The sequence below is a fragment of the Protopterus annectens genome, chromosome 17.part0 (assembly GCF_019279795.1).
Source record: "Protopterus annectens isolate FY-2018-M chromosome 17.part0, PAN1.0, whole genome shotgun sequence".
Lineage (NCBI taxonomy): Eukaryota > Metazoa > Chordata > Ceratodontiformes > Protopteridae > Protopterus > Protopterus annectens.
Window position 1 is genome coordinate 281,217,705 of NC_056751.1, and position 19,243 is coordinate 281,236,947.

General features: G+C 35.2%; 1 protein-coding gene across 2 annotated transcripts in view; it reads right to left on the reverse strand.

Moving 5' to 3' along the window:
• Positions 1-19,243, reverse strand: part of LOC122791756 (potassium voltage-gated channel subfamily A member 2-like) — a 370,694-nt gene that overhangs the window by 95,288 nt on the left and 256,163 nt on the right. The window contains exon 3 of one of the 2 annotated variants that reach the window (XM_044059680.1): positions 17,901-18,052. The exons of the other annotated variant lie outside the window; for it this stretch is intronic. The gene's annotated coding sequence lies outside the window, so the exon portion shown is untranslated. The remainder of the gene's footprint in view (positions 1-17,900; positions 18,053-19,243) is intronic. 2 annotated transcript variants of the gene reach the window in all.

The window sequence follows — 19,243 nt, forward strand, 5'->3', positions numbered from 1 at the left end:
ATGCCTCCACACAGAAGATGCTCTAGCTGAGAATCGAACGTATATATTTATATATATATATATATATATATATATATATATATATATATATATATATATAAAATTTGCAGGAGGTGTGTGTAGGGGGCTAGCTTCCCTGAAAATGTAGATTTTTACATTTGAGTTTTTGGAAATTCGAACATATCATCTCAACCATATGAATTTTAAGTTACCGAAAATTCAATAATATGATATAAATCCATGTAAATACACACTATTGTACTCAGGGTAAGCATTCAACACAAAACAAGGGCCTTATTCTGAGTTTGTTTCATAAGTTTATACTAGGCTAATGACCACCAGGGTATTTACAAACCTGGCCATGAAACCCAACCCAGTGCTGTCCCAGAGTTCTTTGAACACCTATATGGTGGAGTATGTTACTGAGGAGGTTGCTAAGGGTAATGGAGCAATATGCTAGTTGCAGGTTAATTTACTGACCTTTGTTCATCAGAGACATAGGGACCAGACCAGTAGTGAATTTGTGAATTCCCAGCCAGTGATCAAGGTTTCTTTTTAATAGGGTCAGGGATGAACTCTACTTCCGTACATAGAGAGCTTATTCCATGGAGTGGGGATCCTTTGAGACACATATTGGTCCATCCAGCAGGTTCTGTTTATGTTGCAGGCAAAGTGCAGGTCCTTGGATCTGGTGTTTCTGGTGCTGTCTGTCTTAAGGATGTACAAGAGGTCCATCAGAGCTGGATATGAGGATGCTTTATATGCTAGCATAGTTTACCTATCAGTAACCTTTAGGAGATGGAGTACAGAGCTAGGGCCTTAAAGTGAGCTGAGTAGGCCAGGGAATTCATACCCTGGATTCTCCTGGTGAGGAACCTTTGAACGTGTTCAGACTGTTGCAAGTCGTTAGGTAGATGCCAAAGGAAGCATTGTACTCATTGATGGGTCTGATAAGGGCTGAGTAAAGTGGTACTATTACTTCCTTGGACTTGGATGCATAACCTTGGTTATGAGTTTGGTGACATAGAATAATTTTCTTACTATCTTGGTTACATGTCAAATGCCAGATTACTCTCTACATATGTTCTCAGGTCCCTAACTATTGGGTCAAGTTTTTGGAGTGTTTTATCAATGAAGTAAATAGCTTGGGTGGGCAATTTCCCAAATGCATTGTAATGTATTTCTTTGCAATGAGCTTTAATCCATGGCTTTCATACTAGTCATTTTTTTGTGTTAGACCCTTTTGTAGAATATTGGTGTTGTGGGGAGAAATCTGTAATAGTTCCAAATTTACAGTTATCTATGAACTTGGTGAGCCAGAGGCCTTTGACATTAGCCTTGACTTCCAAGAAGTAGATGCCAAACCGAAGCAGGTCCAACCTGGCACCCTGGGGTATTCCTCTTGTAACCTCTTGTTGGAGGTAGTCTCACAAATCCTGACTTCTTGGGTCCTGTCTGTGAGCCAGCTGGCAATCCATTGAGTTATGTAGGAATTTATTCCTAGTTCTGAGAGTTTGTCAACAGTACCTGAGTGGGGCATCGTATGGAATACCTTGGCCAGGTCAAGGTATGATGACCCTGTTAAAGAAGTCTACCAGGTTAAATATGCAAAACCTTCACATAAAAAAGCCAAACAGGGATGGCGTCAGTGTCTGTAGGTTGTTAATGTCCTTGCTGATCATTTCCATAATAAGTCATTCCATGGCTTTGCATATTAGACGTCAAACTAGTGGGTCTGTAATTTCTGGGGGATCAGTTAATAGTCTACCCTTATAAAGAAGGATGACCATTGTGGTCCTCCATTCACCTGGCAAGTAATGTGTATTGAGGCTGTGGTTGGAGTGCCTCAGGTAGTCCTGCTAGGTCAAGTTTTTGGTTATTTAAGAGGTAACCAGGGATATTGTCAGGGTCCACTGAAGCAGTGTTTCTGGCCTGAATCGGTGTATCCCGGACCTGCTCCCTGTTGATAGTTGGTGGGGATATGCTAGAAGGGATTACAGTGGATAGTGAGAGGAGCTGGGGGGTGAAGTTAGAGCTAAATATATCACCCAATAGATTTGTTTTGTCACCATGATCAGTGAAGGTTCTGCCATTTACCACCATTTCTGCACATTGCTGAGTATTAACTTTAATGTTCCTGACATAGCTGAAGAAGGCTTTGTGATTGTTCTTAGCCTGGGAGGCTATCCTGACTATGTAATTCGCCTTGTTGGACTTTTAGACCTCTTGTTTATTTGAATCAGAGAGCCGTTGTCTCTGAGAGTTGCTCTTTCTGATTTTGGCCTTGACTTTTTTTCTTTTGTTATGTAGCTTGTTCAGCTAAGGATTCCACCATTGTGGTTTGCTTTTGGTGTTAGATCTGAGGTTACTTCTGGTAGTTATGGCTATCTCACTGCAGCCATTTACATGTTTGTACAGGGTTTCTTCTGCATAGATAGATTAGTTCAATGGGTTTGGGGAGCCATGAATTTTGACAAACTGTCACATACAAGGAATTAGTTCACCTTAGAATAGGTCTTAATGTTTTGGGTTTAGTTGGGTTGATTTTTTTATTTCAAGGGGACAGCTTTGTGGTCTGATTTCACCAGTGAGGATGTGGCATGGGGAGATGCAGTACCCTCCCATGTTGGTGAGTACTAAGTCTGGTATGTTCGATGCTGTGGTTGGAATGTGCACTATCTGATCCAGAGTGATTGTGTTGATAATGTGCAGGAAATTTTGAGCCTGTGAGTTACAAGCAGTTTACATTTCCCTGTGTAGAGGGTTAGTTAAAGTCTTCCATGAATAGGGTATTTGGTTGGATGGTGAGCACCTGTAGTAGGTCTAGGTTATGGTTGTGAGCTTTGTGGGTCATAGAGGGTGACCTGTAGCTGTCCAGGGCATGGCAAGAAACCTTGTCTATGGAGACTTAGACATGAAAGAACTTTAAGGCATTGTTCTCTTTAACCAATCTGGAGTTATATTTGTTGCTGATGTACATTGGGAAACCTCCACCTTTAGCCGCTGTCTGTGCAGTTATTGGTCTAAATGTGTGGAAGGCATTGTAATCTTCCACTGCCAGACTACTTTCTGCTGCTTTAAACCAACTGTTGATAACAGCAGAGATGTCAGCATTTGCAAGAGTGAAAAGAGCTTATAGGGTGTGGAATTTCTTGTTTAGGCTCCTAACATTGAACAGTAACACCTCAAGGTTGCTTTGATATTTTTTTTTAATGGTAGTAGTTTTGTCATTTTGACTTTGCCTAAGAAGGCTCTAAGGGGATGGATAAAGTTTTATCCATATCCAGAAGCCCAGGGTGGACGGGTGCATACCATCCTTGGCAAAATGAAGTGGTCTGTTAGCCATGTCCTCCCATGCTGCTAGATTTTGGATTCCTCTGGAGTGACACCAGAAATTATGCCAGTTATTAAAATCAATCATTTTCTGTTCATACTATGGGATCATCCTAGGTGAAGGTAAAATGCTGCCCAGTACAAGGCACATACTTGCTGTGACAAATTCAGAAAGATCTACAGTATCTCTTTTTATATAGTACAGTGTGGTATGCTTCAGATCATTTACACCCACTTGGACTATGACAGAATCATATTGGTACCTGTGGTGCAGTGAACTAAGTGTGTGCATGATATTACATATTCTTTCTCTAGATAGGCAATTATCTGTTATCATCTCCTTGTCCAGCCTAGTGAGAGAAGTATCCGTGTGTCATACAATTATATCCCCTATGACACGAGTACTAGGTAAAGTGTTTGCTTTCCTTATGGGCTTTGTTCTTGGGGTATCATTAGGTGTACATTTACATGTGGTGCTAGATGTTGCTTTTTGTGTGTGCTATAGTGGTTTCTGAGGGTAGATGTAGCAGTTTGATGGCTTAGGAGGTCTTTGAGGTTTGCAGAGGTTTCTTTTAAGTGCTTCAGCATAAGAAGGTCTATATGTGCGGTGAGCAGTATGTGTGAAGAATGTAGTGTGTGTTCTTGACAACCTTGTTTGTAAGATTTATGCCTGTAAGGAAGTGACATATGTACATGTCTCACATACTGTGTTAGTTTCTTTGAGGATTAAAAGGTTATCCGTGTACGAGACAATTGTTTCATTGACTTAGAATGTCCATATCTACCACTAGGAAACTGCAAATCTGTGTTGTTAGGACCTGTATTAGGGTTGGGCTATTATGGTTTAGGGTCTTAGTTACACTCCTTTGAAGGGTTTTGTGCCAAGGCGCAAGAGTGTGTTATTAAACTATTTGCTATATCTGTGGCTGTGGTTCTTTCTTTTTTGTTTTTGTGGTTCAGTGTTACTTGAGTGGTGTCTAGGATAAGGGCCAGATCTTTCATAGTGCTATGATCTTAATGCTGTTTGACACTGTTAACTAGCTGCCCTAAGCTTAGCTCCATGCAAAGCCTTTCAGTATTAGGGGTTAAAATACTAGCTTTATAGGTTTAGTACCATACAGTATACTGCTAATCATAACTGAGAGGTGAACAGCTCCTTGAAAACACACCTAATTTATAGCAGACAAAACACGGGTGAAAATTAATTCCCGTGTCCTCTGGCCGATAAATAGTTACACGTTGAGCTCCCTGGCGTGCCTCCCAGCCCAGAGAGACCAGGTAAATACCATCTGCCTCAAGATGGATGATCATGGAACAACTTAATGTAAAAGCACAAAAAAACATAACTCTCAAGTGCATATTGGCACCCAACTAAGTAATTAAAAAGCCTTTTGGCTAATGAAACATTCTGAACTTGGACTGAACAGGCTACTTTACTACTGCCACTAAAACTGCAGTCCCAATGTTCTTAATGTAAAAACACACTTTAGTTAGCCAGAAGTGAAAAGGTATTGGAAACAAATCAAATAACTAGGTACAAGTAATTATCTCTTTAAGCCTCCCTGTGCATTTTCCAACTTGGCCTGACCATGCAACTTTACTTCTGCCACTAGAATAGCAGTCACAGTCTTCTTAATGTAAAAATGCACTTTGGTACCTTGTCACATTTGGCTAACCAACTAGCTACAACAAGTAATTGTCACTATAAGAGAGGGCCTTCCTAGTTTCTTCTGTGGGTAACCAGTAAGATAAGCATAGGGTATAAGACTGGGAGGAGCTTCTAGTGCCAGGTATACAGTAGGGGCATGCAGCTCAAAAGCCTCAGTGGGATGGGAAACAAATTTAGAAGAACACCTAGACCCAGCACAGAAAACAAATAGAAATGCAGACTATGAAATGCCTTAAATTAATAGCTTTAACTTCAGAAAGAACACACAAAACTGATTTCAATGGTAAAATATGTGCAGTTATAAATGTATTTAAATGTACTTCCCTGAATGCAAAATGTAGTCCAAATGCTTTGTTATCAAGTTTCAAGCAATCCCAAGTGCCTATGAAAATATAGGTACTTTGTTAATATCATTTTTGACACCAACAGAAGTGCTGAGAGGTATGATTATTTATCTTTGAAATGGAATCAAATGGCAGGATCTGAGAGGAATGTTAATATCAGTATGCATAGTTTTATATATGAAGTTGTCCTGGGAAGGCAACTATGGAAAGTTTTGCTTAAGAGATTAAATGCCTGTGTGGTAGAATGCAGAGGGACAGACATGTTTTATGTATGTGCTGTAAAAAAGGCCAGAGCAGCATATCAACATTGGTAGGTAATTATAATAAGCACATTTCAGACATGCTAACTTATGTACACTATAGGTGCTTAGCCCTCTCTTTGCTGGGGTTTACTGAAATGTAAAACAAGATATGGTGCAGGTAAGGTGCATATATAAACACACTAAGTATTTGCTGGCTGGCAATACTGTGATACTGTGAGATCATATGGATGTTTGACTGTAGTTTGACTTGCAAATAATCCTAGTCCAGCATATATCAGTTTATTTGTACTTTTCTTGAAGAACTGATGATCCTACTTGACAGTATCATGTTCGTTTTCTCATGCACATGTAAGGCTTTGAAAATCCTGTCCTGAATTCAGATAAAAAAGAGAATTAGTATATGGTTCCATTATGAGCACTGGGTACATAGCTTTATATGTCGCTTCTTTCAAAGGATCATGTACTGGAATATTCAGATCAGGCTATATTCTGGACTAAATATAACTTCTGGAAAACTGTAAGGAGTACCAGGAATGAAATTAAGTTCCAGGAACTGAGAAGATGCTAATTATATGAAAAGGAAGCTTACTTAGTGCTATTGAGTAATACGTTAACAATAGTATTTAATCAAAGCCGGTAGACAGGCATTTATTCACCACTGAAGAAAGAACAGTTGCATCTAGCAGTCATTATACAATTAGTTTGTTATTTAAACTACTGTAGATTTCTTAAAAGGTACATTAGGAGGGATTAGATCTTAAATGGAAACAAATAACATCTATAATAGATACAAAGGTGACTTCAGGAATAAGCATTTTACAATGGATCAATATTTTTAAGCATTGTACATTGGATCAATATTTTTCTTTCAGCATGCTACTGAAATATACATTCTTAAAAGCATTTTCCATTTTACTTAACTTGTAATAAATGGATCGCTGAATGTAACATTCATTTTATGGAGACCTCTAATACTGCTTATGCAGATAATACAATCCAAATAATATTTACACATTTAGGTATTGATATTTAGATTAAAAATATGCAGTTTAATGGAAAACCTTGTTGAATCATGAATAAAATGGAGGGGTTACACAAATATATAATATCTCTTCACTACTCTATATTGTATTTACAAGTGGCATGTTTCTAATTTATGAATGAGCTAACTTAAAAGACAATAGATGCAGACTTTTTGTCTCTTATAGTAATATGGCATAGCAGTATAGTGGTGAGTGCTTTTATCTCCAGAGTCTAGGTTTGATACTGATCTCTTGTTATGGTCAGTATGGTCTTTCTCTGTCTAGATGGATTTCATCCCAGCTATCTAATTTCTTTATAAAGACATGTCTATTTTCTAGTTTCTCTAAATTGTTAATGCATATGTACTTTTTACTGCTAACCTTGGTAGCATACACCATTGTTTATAAAAGCTGCCAAAATTTAGTGTGCTTAACAAGGTTATCAAAAAATTAATGAATACTTGCTAAGTGTGTAATTGGCCATTTGTCTTTCAAGAAGTTCAGTATAGCAATATTGTAGATTTGTTTTCAGTTCATAAAGAAAACTGACTTTGACATAAAAAGAAGAAGAAGAAGAAAATACATGGCAGCATATGCCATTGTGCCACTAAATGAAAATCTTAAAGATCAAATATCAGGTAATTTGGTCAGATTTGAGAAATACACTTCATTTAGCTCTTTCAAATATTTAAACTCATACATAATTCAGGGTGTATTTTGTGATAAAAAATTAGTTCATATTTCCTTTATTTTTGCTATTGTGTGTTATAAATCACAGACTTTCTCTGACAGGTTAATGGTATCTTTACTGCTTCCTCCCTGAGTTCATAAGGCATTTTAGTTATTTCTACTGCAGCATTTTCTGTGTAACAATGGATTAATACAATTTAAAGTAGGGAATAACCTACTCAGTCAGAAACCAGTTCAAAAAATTACTTTCAGACAAGACAAAGCATTTATGAATGTCTGCATAGCATCACATAAAGGGAAACTAGCTTGCATATTCAGGAAATGTGGTAAAATATGTGTCAAATGTTCATGCTTTTATTTATTCTTTTTTTTTTGACTGTGTTAGTCCCACTAGGCTAGTGGCCTCTTTTCATGGAATACCATAAGTGGTATTAGTAGTACTGTGGAAAATTTGGGTAGGCAACTTCCCCTACTCTTTTCCAGAAGATGGGACCATAAGGCCGCCATCAAATGGGAATGCAATGGAGAAGGAGATAGACAGAGAAATGGAGTGTATCAAACTAGAAGATTCAGATGCAGTTTCATGATCTGACTTAGTGATTGACTGTTTATCAGAGAAGGAAGAAGTGGTCCCAGCTAGCAGTATTGTTCAGATGAATGACAGTGTATGGAATCATGATACAATTGTGGTTTAAAAAGTAGATTGTATAAGGCAGTTAGGTAAAACGACTTGCATTTAATTTTTTAGCTCGGGTACTTTGAATACAAAGCATAAAGCTGCTGATTTATCTGAAAAATGCAACCCTATTATCAGACTTGAAATTCAGAGTTGAACTTAGATACTTTGTATGGGATAATATTGTTGTTCCTTTATATCTTTGGCCAGAATGATACAAGAGCTTTTATTCAAATTAGAAATGAACCACTTTATGACATGACATTTGTGTGATTTAGTTTGGCGGAGAAATTTCTAACTGCATTTGTGCAAAATCATTCTGTTTTCCATGGAATAAGTTTACGGTTAAAGGGATGCATGCAATGTTTGAATGAAAACTGAATATACAATTAAGAGCTGCTTGACATTGATTTAAGAACTTTTTTAGAGCTTTTTTTAGTAAAAGTACTTAATGGTGTTTTAAAATGTAATTCATGGCATTTATTATCATGTGATTCTACTAAACTAAAAATTGTTTTTCGTTCAACGGATAATTGTTTAGATGATGTCTTGTACAGAGAGACATATGTGCTTAACCTGATTAACAAATTTTAGTTGTTTAATGAGTCTGTTGTTGCTTTAAGGGATTTGGTGGCAATGATATTTTTGTTGTACGTTTTATGAATAATCTGTTCAATGAACCATTTGTTATCAGCAAAAAACTTGATTGAGCATTTAATTGGTGAATAGCCTAAGAAAAATTGTGTTTGATGTGGGGAGTTTGATCATGTGAAAAATAATTGTAAAATAAAATTTAGAAAATATGAGGGAGATGACCATCCTTGGTATGACTATAAGATTAAAGAGAAAATGAAATGTGGAGTAATGATAAAGATGCACATAAGGTGACGGAGGAGGGAGAAGAAGAAATGAAAGAAGAGGAGGGAATTAATAATATAATATGGAAAGTTGATGTTAGGAAAATCAGAAGGAAAATGAAAAATAAATATGAAAGAGAAACAACTGGGAAATGGTTTTAAAAGAAAAATAAAACAAACTGCAAAACAGGAAATTGTTAGCTTAAGGGTACTATCTCTGAATGTTAATAGTCTAAGTGATAAAAAAGACAGAATATTTTATGATAGAATCAAAAACAAAAGGTTGATATTTTATTTTTAGTGGATTACATACTTTATACATACTACAAAAAACTCGAGCAGAAGCACTATGGGAAAAGGAAATAAGATGGCATTTTGGATAGGACTTATCTTAAGGTATTGCTGCATTAGTTAAAAAATAAGGAATTAAAGTTTCAGATTTTGTGTTAATTCAACCTGTTAGACTGGTAGTGAGTGATATAAGATCTGAATTTGAGAGTGAATAGTAACTGGCATTTATACATATACTGTAAGAAAAAAAGAGAAATTTTATTTGAGAAGGTTAAAAATGTGTTATTCCTAAATGAACATAATTATGATAGCAGACTTTAGTTGTAGTTTAAAAAAGTTTCAGGAACAGTGGGAAAGATGTAAGTGTTTGGGTTAACATGTAGAAGAAAAAAATCTCAGAATAGAAACTATGTATCAGAAGGTTTAGAATAATTTAATATAGAAAATTATGAAATATGGTTCATTGATCATTGTGTTAATAGAAATTACTAACACAGAAAATTATATAAGTGAGGGTAAGTGGATAAAAACATCAAATGGGAATGTACTGAAAGAGATGGATCATGATCATTTAACAATTTATTTTTACAAACTCTTGAGTGTTGGTTAATTATATTCAAACAAAATTAAAAAGAATATATTGGCTCGGAAAGAGAATTTTGTATGAAGAAAAAATAGAGGTATATGATGTTGATGGAGTATGAAGAAAGTTTGGGAGGCTATGACAAGGATGTTATGGACACATAAAAAAATATGGATAATATGTTATCATATAAAATATGAATAGAATAAATTTATTATATAAACAAAGATAACTGTTATAAAGGAAAAGTGAAGAACTGTCCCCTTTTATGGTATGAAGGGAAAATGAGCAGTATTATTTTGGAGAATGGTGCAGAAGTTTTTTATCTTGGTGGTAATTTAAGTAGAGCTAAAAGGTATGTTTCTGAGTTATATGAAACTTCAGAATGGCATCTGTTGATACATAGAATGTAAAGAAAATGAGTAAAACACTACCAGAAGAGATTACTTAAAAAGATATACAAAAATTGAAGGTTGTGTTAAAAGAAGTTTTTAAAAAAGTATGCCAAGACCAGATGGTTTGGATTATGATTTTTATAAAGAATTCGATACTACAAAATGGGGGTTAATAATTAAATTAATGAATTTGTAGCTAGATTATGGGATTAATAAGAGGAAATATGTGAAAGTATAATGAAGTTTATAAGAAGGCTGGCAGAAAATATATTAGATACTCTTGGCCTTAAACTTTGAACAGCATGGATTATAAATTGTTTATAAAGATTTTATAAAATAATTAATATTTTAAAGATTCTGATAAATGATGGTCTTTATGGATTGGTGGAAAGGATTCCAAAGAAATAATGATCATTATAAAAGAAGTTAATAGCATGTTAAGTGAAAAAATGGGAAATAGTTGATTGTGATGTTGAAAAAGCTTATGACATTATTAAGCAAGATAAAAATAATGGACATCCTTTTACAATGCATTTTTTACCCAAATAAATCACAAAAGTCATCAAATTCCTATGTATAAGGTTTATACTGAGAATTTAATTACACCATCTGATGGAAGAGGGGGGGATTAAAGAGGCTGATGTGAATTTAAAAAGATGCTTAAAATTACTAAGAAATGTAAAGGCTTGGGGACGTAGTTTATGTAAGAAGAATTTATTTTACAAGGCAGAATTTAGTTAGTGTTTTAGGTTTAAAATGTGGAATAAGAATCAAGACAGTAAGTCAGTGGAAAGATTTAGATAATATTAGGAATATTACTAATGTGTGGTGGTGCTGCAGTAGCGTTGTCGCCTCATTGCAAGACGTTGTCCCATTCGATTCTCAGCTAGAGCGTCTTCTGTGTGGAGGCATACATGAATGGGGCGTGCCTTCGTTGAAGGCTGTGCGTCAGAGCTGGTAACCCGGTACGTAAAAATCCACTACCAATCATTAGCGGACTGGAGTTCCGCTGTGGTGAGCCCTAACCGGGAAAAGCCGAAAGACACAAACAAACAAACTAATGTGTGGAAAGCATTTAATTTGTCATATAAGAAAAAAAGTATATTTGATTATTAATGACTATATTTTAAGCAAGTTAGATTATTTGGGGAGAGTTTTATGTTTACTACTATTTTAGAATGATAACTATTAGAGATTATTTTTCTTTCATATGGGGATTAAGATTAAATTTGATAAAATGAGGTGGCATATATATTGTAAAGAGCAGGATGGTGGTTTTGGTTTAATAAATCCAGTAGTATGTTTAACATCACTTTTCTGGGAGAGTAAAGAAATAAACTGAGAGAAGAAGATTGCATTGGAGATATATGGGTAAAATATAAGAAAGTTTGCAATTCAAGAAACAAAAGAAAGAAAAAACATTACAAGATGATGACAGAGAATATTTATAAATTATTAAAAATAGAATACAAGGTGGGATGAATCCACAGGTACTAGAAAAAGCTGGTATGAAAATATATTTGAACATTTTAATTATGTTAAAATGAGAGAAAAAAAGAAGAAAAGGAATACAATGGGCAGTTAGAGAAAGAAGGAAGAGATTAGGGATGTATATTGAAATGTAGAGGCTTATGCCTGGGAAACTTTCAGTTAAGGAAGAATATGGAGTATAAGCAATTTGGGGTTGCTGAGGGCATTTGTGCTTCATCTAAGATGCCTTTGAGGTTTAAAAAGGTTGCATTTAAGTGTCTCAGCATATGTGGGTCTATATGTCTGCTTCACACTGTGTGTGATGGGTACTGAGTGTCTACTACTGACAAACTAACATTAGGAGTGCTTTTATGTGAGAGCTTTGCCTCCTGTGACATCATAAGCAATGATAATTTTATGCTTACTGAAAACAGCCAATGAAAAGGGAGAGGGATTGAATTATGTGGTCAAAGTAACATAAGGGGCAAGACAACTAGAGAGAAGGTGAGTTAAACCTTGCAACAGAAAACAGAATAAAATTAAAACACAGTGTAATGAAAATGCACCACAATATGCAAATAAAATTCAAATTAAAAGAAAGCAATATCAGGAAAAACAAACTAAGCTTTCACTCACAGTAGTCTATGGCAAAGTCTGACCAAGCTTTTCCAGTAAAGCATTTAAATAATATAATACATGATAATGTATAATATATTATATATGATATCAACATCTTTAACCAGTCATTTGTTCACTTCCTCATACCAACATGAAGTGACAGAGGAGATATTTAAAAACCATCAAGTCGTCGGGCAATACTTAACCTCCATCCCTTTTAATTCTGCTCCACTGTCAACTCCATGCAATGATCCTCTCTGAATCAAGGGTACCGTATTTATTGACTTCTTAGGTTTACATTTTTCCATTGTGATCAATTAATCTTGTAAACCAGAAACTGAAATAATGTAGCAAAACCCTAACAGCAGTTTAACATATATTAACCAGCTCCACCATTCATATGGATTATCCTTTAGCAATTGCAGTTCTTTACCTAGCTCATAAGCAAAGCTTTTACTTGTACTTTAATTACTTTGTAGTCAGCATGATGGCCATAATTTTTAGCCTCACAACTGCTTCGTGATTATGTGCTTTTACAGTTTAATAATCAACTTTGAAAAAGCAACATCTACTGTCACAGACAACCCAAACTAGCTCTGATTTACTAAGATTTATAGTTAGAGTCATCATAATCATCCCCTTTTTTCCCCATTTTCTACATGTGATCAATGTGTTATGTCAACTGTACTTCTTTCAATTCATGGCTACTTTTCTATCTTCTTCAACAGTCATATATAGCTATCCTAGAGTTCTCACATGCAATCCATCCATTTCTTTGCTGGATATCCTCATTTCGTCTTATTTTCTTCATCTCCCTCTCAAATATTCTTCAACATATCATCTTCTGCTTTCCTACACACATGCCCAAACCATTGAAATCTGATCCCTTTGACGTTTCTAGGGTTTGAAGCAAGCTTGGATGGCTATGAAAAAGGTGTTATGGACAAAGAAAATAACATTAAGAAAGAAAATTTGGATAGAATACTTTTGTTATTATACAAAAATATCTATTATAAGAGAAAAGTGAAAATTATTTCATTTTGGGGGTGTTAAAAAGGATGAAGAGAAATGTAGTAGTAGCATTTTGGAGGATGGTACAGAAGTTTTTGATCTTGGTAGCATTTTGAGTAAAGTTGAAAGGTATGTTTCTGAATTATATGAGCTTCACAAATGGAATCTATCCATACATGGAATGGAAAAGAAAATTGACAAGACATTGTCAAAGGAGGTTATTAAAAATAGATGTACAGGAATTGAAGTATTTGTTAAAATAAGTTAAAAATAAGTAAGCTTGGACCAGATGGTTTAGGTTATGAAAATGGATGAAGGAGAATTGAGATTAATAAATTAATAGTTAAGGCAATGAATTGGTGGCTAGATTATGGGACTACTGAGGGAATAATATGTGAATGTATAAAGAAATTTATTTATAAAATGGTTGACAGAAAAGACATTAGAAACTGCCGTCCTTTAACTTTGAACATTACAGATTATAAAAATTTCACAAAAATAAATAATACCTTAAAGCTTTTGTTAAATGATGGCATTTATGATACTGATGGAAAGGATAAAAAGGAAATGTTCATTATAAAAGAAATACTAGCATGTAAAGTAAATAAATGATTGAAAAAAATAGATGCTTGATTTGGTAAAAAAGCTTAAGACAATATTAAACAAAATAACATGAGGATTATTCTTCTACAATATGGTGTTCACAAAAAATAAGTGATTAAATCAATTTATGAAATGTCTTTTAATGAGTTGACTATCAATGCATAGTTTATTAAGGAAAGTAACATTACTAGAGGTGTTAAGCATAGTTTCCCATTGAGATGGATTATGTTTGCTTTAGTCATGGTCACAAGAAAGCTCATTTGGGCAATCCTGTGAATGTTGAAAGGCCCAGAAACATATATAGAATTGGTGCAGACTGTGTACAAGAACCTGATGACACAATTATATATCATTTTTGGACTCCTAGAAGGGCTCCCAGTGAGAGTGGGTGTGTATCTGGGTTCATCATAAAACCACTGCTCTTCATATATCAGTAATGGCCTGCATTAACAAAGACATCAGAGTGGACAGATCTAAAAAGCTGCTATATGCAATCAATGTGATATTGCAGTCAGACCCTGAACAGGAACTTCAGCAGTGATAGGGGAATTGAATGTAAACTGAAGGTACGTGGCATGAAACTGAGTACAAAGATAAAAAGCAAGTGTCAGGATTCAGAAGAAGCTAAAAATTGAGATGAAACAGGAAATAGAAAAGATAGTTTAACAACTTCAAGTTTTAAGTAGTATTTCAGTTGCATATTAACAGTCTACAGTTTTTACAATGCAGTAATTTATACTTTTATTTTCATCTTACAAATTAACCTTATAGGATCGTAGGTTTATAGTTAAGTACCACGTAATCAGTCTGCAAACCATTTCAAGCCTATCCGAAAAACCCTGTTTAGAATTTCTCTCTAGCCTTAAGGAGGGAAAAACAAGATAGACTGGGAGAAAATATGAGGGTGCTCAATCAATAATCTAGGTTTACCTTGATGGTGGCAAGAGTACTACTCTGTTTGACATGTAGTGGAAGTTTGTTCCAGAGGTGAGGGATACATTGGGATATGAATGTACCACACCAAAGTGTATGTTTATCTGCGGATGAAGGTTTAGATCCTTTAACTAAGTATTTGATGTACTATTAGTTCTGCAAAGGAATTGGATGTCAAATAGGGCTGAATCATTCAAAACATGAAAGGCTAGACATAAATCTCCATGGTGCAGTCTTTAAGAGACTGTGTACAGAGAAAGGACTGCCAGTCTCTCCTGATAACCAAGATTTTTGAGGCCACTGATGTTTCCAGTAATGAATCTCTGAGGTCTCTCAAGTTATGTAATAAGTTTAGATAAATACATGTCAAAAGATGTGATATATTCAATAATGGGTCTGATAAGATATAAGTAAAGGGTGATTAAGATTTTTTTTGGATCTAGTGGAGATGCCTTTGGAAATTAGATGGGCTTTCAAAACTACTATGGAGACATAATGGTGAAATGAAAAAGAACTGTCAACAAGAGTACCCAGATCCCTTACAACAATGTCTGATTGGAGGAGTGCATTTCCTATATGGTAAGTGAAACTGTTTTGTTTACTAAATTGAACTATGCTACATTTTTACATTTAATGTGAGACCATTATTGTTTACCAGTTGTTAACATCGTCTAAGATGTGTCAGAGCATTGTGGAGTCAGTTGAAAATGGAATAACACCACCAAATTTACAGCCAACTGCTAGTTTAGTTATCCACAGGCCAGAAGTGCTAGCCTGAACATCTGAGAAATGTATGCCAAATAGGAGAAGGCCCAAAACTGTGGTACACTATCGGTAGCTGTTTTGCTTTCAGAAGTGACATCTCTACTTTAAGCACAAGCTCTGCCAACCAGTTAGCTAACCATCACACAATAGGTCTAGGACAATTCACTGAAAGCACATTTCACTGAAACACATTTGACTGTGCACAGTTCACTGAAAACACAATTCACTGAAAGTTGTATATGGCATTTTCCCCACTGTTGTGCGACCCTGGAGTTAGTATATATAATAAAGGTGTGGGGAGTACCGCCCCCCCATATCGGGGTGGCCCCACCTATTTTAAACATTTTGAACTATATACATGGATACTTGCAAATCCAATAAATTACTTTTTTCTGAACTTAATATATATCCAAAATATGTGGGGGGCTACACCCCCATACCCCCCTTACTATATATACTAACTCCAGGGTCGCACAACAGTGGGGAAAAGGCCATATATAACTTTCAGTGAAATGTGTTTCAGTGAATTGAGTTTTCAGTGATTTGTGCACAGTCATTTGACTTTCAGTGAAATGTGCTTTCTGTGAATAGTCCTAGACCCACACAATATAAGGATTTATATTCAGATTTACAAGTCTGTCAATAATGCTTGCACGGGGAATAGTGTCAAAGGCTTTAGCCAAGTCTACATATGCTGTATGTAATGCATAACCACTATCCACTCCTTCAGTTACTTTTTCAAAGAAATGCATGAGGTTAAAGAGGCAAGACCTTCTTTTGATAAAGCCAATGTGATGAGGGTTCAGGGTTGTGAGATATTCAATGCCTAGAATAATGAAGTTATAGAATTTACCATATTTTGCCATATTGAGTTTAGTCAGTAAGTACAGTGATAAATCTGAGTCAAAGTTCTTTGTTTGTACTTTACTTGCTTTCTCATATTAGCTTATCTGTCCATTGCATCCCCACCTATCAGTCTTCTTCACACACCCCATTAAGTTTAGTGGATTATATCCCCAAACGCTGATATGCATGAACAGCAATGCACATTACAAAGATTTATGCATGTTAAATTTAACAATAAAAATTATTGAAACTTCACCAGTCAGTAAAGGAAAGAAAATGCTTTTCTTTTGAGATTGATAAAAAAAAAAAAAAAAACTTAACAGTACCTTCAGACATACTTTGTCTAAATCATGATACTGTTAGGGAAAGGGGTTTTCTTAAGTCATGTGCATGGCTGGAGTTAGGGGATTTCTCTGTCCTGTACCGCTTTACTAACTTGTATACTGATCCTAACCCTAACCCTATTCTTGCAGCTGCACCTAACCCCAAATTTACACACTACCTCATGAAAAACCCTTTCCGTGACAGTACCACTACACAAGACACTTGCACACTTTTCACATAAACACACATATAACACTAAATCCCTCACCACCTGAACCTTATTCTAATCCTAACCCAGATACGCTCATACACAGACACACACAAGCACACACACACACACACACACACACACACACACACACACACCCACACACACACACACACACACACACACACACACACACACACATGCACGCACGCACACAAGCGCGCGCGCACACACACACACACACACACACACACACACACACACTAAATCTGCCTCTTTAGAAGTGTAGGAATATCAAAAGTATGCTTAATAACTTAGATCATGTGCAGTTCATTATAATTATCTTTATCATTAGACTAATGAATTGTAATCCTATAGCACACTATCCAGAAATACAAAATCAGACCACAACTATGATACTTTATTAGAAGCAATCACACATTTTCATCTTTTTGTGCTCTTAGCTAACATCAGAGAAGAAAGCCAGAAGTAATTTTTGTTTACAAGCATTACTTTCTTTACTGTTATGAGAATGAGTAATTGTTTCTCAGAGGAGTTATCAATATTTTACCTTAGTAGGCAGTGTATTCATAGACTTGTGTGCTTTGAGAAGGTCATTTTTTTGTATTACTATAATGGGAACCGTTTTTCAGTATCACTTATGTCAAACAGAATAGACTAGTACCACAAGATGAATGTCAAGGACTTTGCCACTCAAACCATGAATTTATTTGCGCAGGTGAGCCAATGATACAAAAAAATCAGAATTAAAATCTTTTTGTGTTATTGTGACATGCATGTCACCCTAAGCTGTCCAGAGTAATACATCAGAAATAAGTGCAGATTGTTATTACTGCTTTTGCTGTCATCATTAACCTAGTTGAATATAACAAAAAAAGAAAAAATGCAGGTTCTTCAGATAAAGATACTAATTACCTTCATTTAATAAAAACCAAGAGTTTAGTATATTTATATTTTCATACTGTTGCTCCATCCTACCTCACTTCACATTAAAAGTATGTGCACCTTTCCAAATGCTGCCTCACAGCACTCTTAAGAAATGAATGCATTGCTTAGAGATGTTGTTTCCTCCAGCCATGAAAAAGACTACTTCAAGATTTGCTGGGATAGGCTTTGGCTCCATCACGACTCTGAAAATAATAAAATGGGTAATAGTGGCACATGAATGAATGATTGGAAAATGTACAGATTTAAGTATACACTATATGCCTGCCTGCACCTTTGAATTTTGATTTTTAGAATCCAATTAAAATAAGCATACTGTTATAGATGACATTAAGAAAAATACCCAGATCTGTGCTCATTGTCAAGTGTACCAGTCCAGTACAGAACAGTTAACTGTTCAGCAGGTGCAGATGACCGACATCTTTTGTCGAGTTCATTCGTACAGATGAATTTCTGAGTAAAGAAAGGCAATTCAGTTATATCCCTAAATGTGAACAAATATCTATTATTCATTTACACCTCCTTACTCTCGCTTCTTCACTCACTGTCTTACTTTTATCAGTTTCGCTCTCCTGGATTTCTTTCTAAATATACCATAAGCCTGCTTTTCTCTGACTTCATATTGCAATTCCTGCTCGTATTAGACTAACTTACTTCTAATTTTGCTATAAACTGACTAAAATGTCTCTAAATATTAAATCATTGTTGTATAATTTGTATCTACTTTTAACCAATGTTTTCATAGTATGTCTAGTGTGGTATAATTAGTTAAACTGTAATTGTTTTTTTTTTGTATTATTTTTACAGATTGTAAAATTATTGTTCTTAAAATGTTTTGTAGTACTTTCACCCTAGGCCTCCACTAAAAATAGGCTTTTATCCAGTCGGAATTACCTGGTAATCAAATGTCAGTAAATAAATTCAAATAAAACATTATTTATGGAGCTTGTCCAGTGGTATCAGATGCAGTCGGTAAAGATTTCTACACAGGCCTCTTCAAGGGCATTAGAGTCTTTCAGAGTTCAATGGGTAGGAAATTTATTTTAAAGAAGAGTAGTTAGCAAGATAGTAAACAGGGTGTTTTTGAAAACCTTGTCAAATAAATCAATTTATATATTACTCAAACCATCACACACAATACATAACATTTTGTCAGGTAGACCAAAGGAATTTATACAGACTCATTTTTGGTGAAACGAGAGTCAGTATTAACTTGCAGTCACTCTTTTCTAGAAACTATCACATTTTAGAAATAAGTAATGCTCAGGCAGACAGTATAACTAGGATTTTGTAACCTCATGCTCAGGTGAATGCCACTTAGAAGTCTTCACAACAGGCCTTCAGTCTGGATACAGTTAAAGTCTAAGTAATCCAAT